A 6,051-nucleotide genomic window follows, 5' to 3' on the forward strand; every position below is an offset into this window, starting at 1 on the left:
CTCTATATACTTCCTCCGTTAAGACTTTCGCTTTCTTTTCGCCTCGCCTCGCCTTGGCATCTGGCCTGCTTTCCTGCCCGGACATGTGTTGAACTTGGGGAAGGGGTTCAGATGCCATCGGATAGTCCAGTTGAACAGCCGCCAGTCCCTGGAGCAGATTCAAGGCGATGTCACACAGGCTAATAGTATGCATGTGCACATGTTTTGTTTTTGCATTATTTTAAACTGCAGATTACAGTAAGTAGCGTGTGTCTTTCCAACTGAGGAAACACCATCCAGATTTCAGGGAACACGATCCTGCTCCTCCTGATGTCTCAATCTCCTCACAAAGCTTTACGGCGGGTCAGGGCTGCCCAAGATGATTCACTGCCTGAGACAAAGGATCCGTCCAGTGGTTCCCGAAACGTTTTGGGGTCACACACCCCTTGGCTCCACAAACTCATCCCCAATGCCCTCTACCCTATAAAAAGCAGTTCCCAGAATAGTGGTTCGCATGACCCACAAAGGAAGATCGTAACGCGATAAAATTCAAACAGCAACAATTAATTGCATGTTTATTCAAAATCCAGCTCAAACTATTTCGTTTAATTGATACAACAAAGCTGATTACCTTTATCCAGTGAGACCAGCTTTTCAAAGTCTGATAGTCATTTAGCAAGAGTCTCAGTTACTACTTCCCTATTTAGTAAATTCTTTCATGCAATGGGTGGGCCTGATGAAGTGACGGCAGTTTCCCAATGTCTGTTTTAAAGTCAAAATATACAAAAAAATAAATATATAAATTGTCCAGTAGCACCTTAGAGACCAACTAAGTTTGTTCTTGGTATAAGCTTTTGTGTGCGTGCACACTTCTTCAGATATGGGTATCTTATACCCAGAACAAACTTAGTTGGTCTCTAAGGTGCTACTGGACAATTTTTTAAATTTTTTTTGTATATTTCAACTACGTCAGACCAACACGGCCACCTACCTGAATCTGGTTTAAAGTCATTTAGGAGGAGTTTCAAATCACCACGTTCAGTACGCTGGAGTCAATTTCTTTGCTTGGAGAGAAGTTGGATGACCACACTAAAGCCACGTCCCATGAAAAAGGATGTTGCAAATGCAACAAGGAGCTTCTTAACCACTGCCCATGGGGCAGGATAGCGATCAGAAATTGCCTTGAAAGCGATGTAACATTTCAAACACAAAGCCAAGAAAGGAGTGGGCTGTAGCCTGGTCAGTTGTAAGTGGTCAATGATCTTGGAGGGGTCCATCTCCAGTGCCCCCCTGCCCCCACCTTGCCTCTTAACATCCCACTAGATAACCCATCCACATCCCAGGGGCTGTAGCAACCACGTTGGGAACCACTGGACTAGACGGGTATCTGCCTTCTCCCCATTCCACCTGCAGAAGCTCAGTGGAGTGGCACTTTGATCTTACATCAAAGCAGAAAGTGGCTCAGCAGCACTCACTGCTGCACCTGGGGGATCACGGCCTGCGCTGCACACACTGCTTGGTCCACCAAAGCCTCACTGGGGCTCGCTCATCACTCCGCCTGGTGCCCACTGGCTGGATGCTCAAGCACACGCTGCAATGCAGCGGGAAAAGGCATCACATGAGAAATGCATTGCATGTGCACCTGTGATGTCTGCAGGGTATTAGAGCAGGCTTCCTCAACCTCAGCCCTCCAGATGTTTTGAGACTACAGTTTTCATCATCCCTGACCACTGGTTCTGCTAGCTAAGGATCATGGGATCATAAACACCTGGAAGGCCAAGGTTGAGGAAGCCTGGACAGTCATACCTCAGGTTACAGACGCTTTGGGTTGCGTGATTTTGGGTTCTGCACCATGCTGAACCGTTCCGGTACTTCTGGGTTTCGGCGCTTGCGCAGAAGCGCTAAATTGCGCTTGTGCATGCACAGAAGTGCCGAATTGCGATTCGCTGGTCGCAGGTTGCGAACGCTGTGGGTCGTGAACGTGCCTCCCACACAGATCACGTTCACAACCCGAGCGTCCGCTGTATTAGAGGGAAAAGGAGGGAGGTTTCTAAAATGATGCATGTTGTCAAGAAACATTTTATCCCTCTCTCATAATACAAGAACCCCGCAGGGCCACCCAATGACGATGAAGGCTGGATGATTCACGACAGATAAAGTATGTCCATCTTCACGCAGCACATAGTTAAACTATGGGACTCGCTCGGGGATGTAGGAGCAAAAAACCGCTAATGCTAGGCTGCATCAGCAGAAGACTAGTGTCCAGGTCAAGGGAAGTAATAGTCCCACTCTGTTCTGCCTTGGCCAGACCACACCTGGAGTCCTGTGTCCAATTCTGGGCACCACAGTTTTAGGAGGATGTTGACAACCTGGAAGGTGTGCTGAGGAGGGCAACCAAGATGATCAAGAATCTGGAAACCAAGCCTGATGGTTGTGAGGAAGGTGCAGGGGAGGTTGTATTTCCTGAGAATGCTCAGGGGATTGAATCTATCTCAGCACCTACTTCTGTCCTATTATCACAGTACCATTGAGAGTGTCTTAACCTATAGTATATTATCGTGGTATGGGAGCAGCTCTGAAATGGATAAAAAAGTTTTACAGAGAATAATTAAAATTGCCCAGAATGTTATTGGGCTCCAACTACCAACCCTGGATGAGATCTTCACGTCTCGCAGCTTGAAGAAGTCACACAATATCCTGAGAGATCCCACCCATCCTGCTCACAACCTCTTTGAACTGTTGCCTTCGGGCAGAAGATACAGGACAATGAAAACACGAACCACACACCTTCTGAATAGTTTCTATCCAAGAGCTCTGATTGCACTAAATAATGATCTCAGGGCCAGTTGTAAGAAATAGCAAGCAGAGAGTAGTAAGGAATGAGATAGGTTTTAGGTTATGCTATGCTTCAAATAGGTTATGTTATATTCTTGATTATGTTATGTTCTAATAGATTATGTCTGCATAGGATGAGAGTGTTGGAGATACGTGCGAATGTGTATGTGAATCCGGTCTCGGGTGTTTGATTTTCGTTGTTGTGTATACTGTGTATATACGGACAATGACAATAAATAAATTTATCTATTTATCTTTTATTTATTTATTTTATCTGATGAGGAACGGTTGAAGGAGCTGGGGATGTTTAGCCTGGGAAAGAGGAGATGGAGAGGTCAAAGGGCTGCCCCATGGAAGATGGAACAAGTTTGTTTTCTCCTGCTCCAAAGGGTAGTGCTCGAACCAATGGATTCAAGTCACGAGAAAGGAGATTCTGACCAAACCTCAGGAGGAACTTCCCAATAGTCAGAGCTATTTGGCAGTGGAGCAGTTTCCCACAGGAGGTTGTAGACTTCCTTTCTTGGAGTTTTTTAAGCCAAGTTCGGATGGCCATTTGTGAGGGATGCATTAGCTAAGATTCCTGCACTACAGGGCTTAGACTAGATAACCCTCAAGGTACCTTCTGACACTACAATTCTATGTTTCCATGATTTGGCTCAAGTTGAGCCCAGCTCTTATTAGATTTTCAGGGACACAGTTTTGAGGAGTCTGAAGATTCAATTACAGATAGGTAGCCGTGTTGGTCTGCCATAGTCAAAACAAAAAAAATTCCTTCCAGTAGCACCTTAAAGACCAACTAAGTTAGTTCTTGGTATGAGCTTTCGTGTGCATGCACACTATCTGAAGAAGTGTGCATGCACACGAAAGCTCATACCAAGAACTAACTTAGTTGGTCTTTAAGGTGCTACTGGAAGGAATTTTTTTTGTTCTGAAGATTCAAATAAGTGATCTGCTTTCCCGTGGGTCCTGGCAACAACTTTTGGGAAGGGCCATGAACCCAAAAGTTTCTCTTTCTCGGATTTTCAGGTGCTGCCAGTTATGATTTACATGGAGGGAAGGTTGGCCCAGGTCCAGCTGCCTTTGTGGGAACTGTTCTCTGGTTTTGTTTCCCCAGTCAGATCTCATCCTGATTGCTTAAGTCAACAGCCCAGCAAAAAAGAAAGTGGACCCCCCCCCCCTGCTTCTTCCCTACCCAGCCTTCAGGCAAAGTTCCATTTCCAGAAAAAGAGGGGCAGAAAAGGGTTGAGGAAAGTCAATTCAAGAAGGGGGACTTTCCAATGTAATGATACGCCACACACAAACACACACTGCAAGTGGGAATTAGCTGTCAAATGGAAAGCCTTTTGCACAAGATTTTCTGGCCAGTGTTGCTTTGAAGACCTCTAGAGACTTGGAGCATGTGGGCTGCCTGTTGCAAACATTCTGGCTTTCAACAACCAAGGCTTCTTTCCTCAGCAACCGCAGCAGCAAAGCACCCTCTCTTCTGGGATCTATTGATTCTCTTCCTAAGCATTCCCCATCCTGTAAGCTGCCTCCAGATTGTCAGGATTTTGTGGGAATGGTTCAAGTACACATTGGAAATTCAAGTGGATTGCAGTACTCTGTTGCCCACCCTTTTTTAAAAAATGGACTTTTTGCAGTTAGAAAAATGATGGGAAAGCATGCTGAAAATGATTAAGAGGGAGATAAATAAATGTTGTGCACAGAGTGCCCAACCACCTTTTTGCTTGCTCTAGAGCTTTTCCTATGGAAACCCTCTCTTTAAAGCTCAGTGGAAAACCTGAACTGATGTTTTCTCCAACTGAGTGCAGAAGAGCTGGATTTTGTGGGGAGAACTCTTTCCTCGATAGCCCTCTCCTCAATTTGTCCTGTCCTTTGCAGTGAGTGGTTTGAATCCCCACATGGACGGGGTGAGCTCCCGTTGCTCGGTCCCTGCTCCTGCCAACCTAGCAGTTTGAAAGCATGTCAAAGTGCAAGTAGATAAATAGGTACTGCTCTGGCGGGAAGGTAAACGGCGTTTCCGTGCACTGCTCTGGTTCGCCAGAAGCGGCTCTGTCATGCAGGCCACATGACCCGGAAGCTGTGCGGCAGCTCCCTCGGCCAATAAAGTGAGATGAGCGCCGCAACGCCAGAGTCGTCTGCGACTGGACCTAACAGTCGGGGTCCCTTTAGCTTTACCTTTGCAGTGAGCACCAAAGTACTGAAATGAAGATGCCAGCGACAAGCTGGTGTCAAGAAGCTTAGACTGTTTGCAAACCGCTTACAAGTTTCCTTACAATCAAGTGGCGTATACACTTTGTTAAATAAAGATAAAGCGAGCCGGCTTTCACAATCTTTGCCAAATCTCCAGTCTCGTATTTCATTCTGGAAGGAACTGCAACATCTTTCCAGCACCTCCTGGGACATGTTTCTCAGCCTAGTGACCTAAATTACCTATATAGGGAAGTTTGTGGTTACACCCCCTCCCTCTCTGGGCAACTATGGCATGTTCACACTTGATCCCTCTGCCCCAACTTTGGCTTCTGCCAACCAAGGAGTCATAGGATGTCATTTGCCCACTCAGTTCTCTGTCGGGACTTATCCTCACTTCCTTTTGCCCCACTGCTTTCCCCTGAGAAAAGCCACTCTTTATGCCTCCATCAGAGCTAACAGAAACCCAGGTTTTCTCCAGATTGCCATTTGCTCTGATTTAGCAATAAAGAACAGGTTTCTCCTGGGGAAAGAGCAGAGCAAGGGGGGAGACTGTTGGATCCACGGGACTAGTGTGGATGACCCCTTAGTATCTGCTCATGGGGGGGGCTCTTTTTTTCTTTTTAAAGTATGTATGGAAAAGGGACACAGTAGCGCTGTGGATTAAACCACAGAGCCTAGGACTTGCCGATCAGAAGGTCGGCGATTCGAATCCCCACGATGGGGTGAGCTCCCATTGCTCAGTCTCTGCTCCTGCAAACCTAGCAGTGCTCACTGGAAGGACAGATCCTGAAGCTGAGGCTCCAATACTTTGGCCACCTCACGAGAAGAGAAGACTCCCTGGAAAAGACCCTGATGCTGGGAAGGATGGAGGGCACAAGGAGAAGGGGACAACAGAGGACGAGATGGTGGGACAGTGTTCTCGAAGCTACAAACATGAGTCTGACCAAACTGCAGGAGGCAGTGGGCCTGGCATGCTCTGGTCCATGGGCTCACGAAGAGTCTGACACGACTAAACAACTAAACAACAACAACAACATAAATATA

This window comes from Podarcis gaigeae, assembly GCF_964106915.1.
Source record: "Podarcis gaigeae genome assembly, chromosome: 11".
In the NCBI taxonomy this organism is placed as follows: domain Eukaryota; kingdom Metazoa; phylum Chordata; class Lepidosauria; order Squamata; family Lacertidae; genus Podarcis; species Podarcis gaigeae.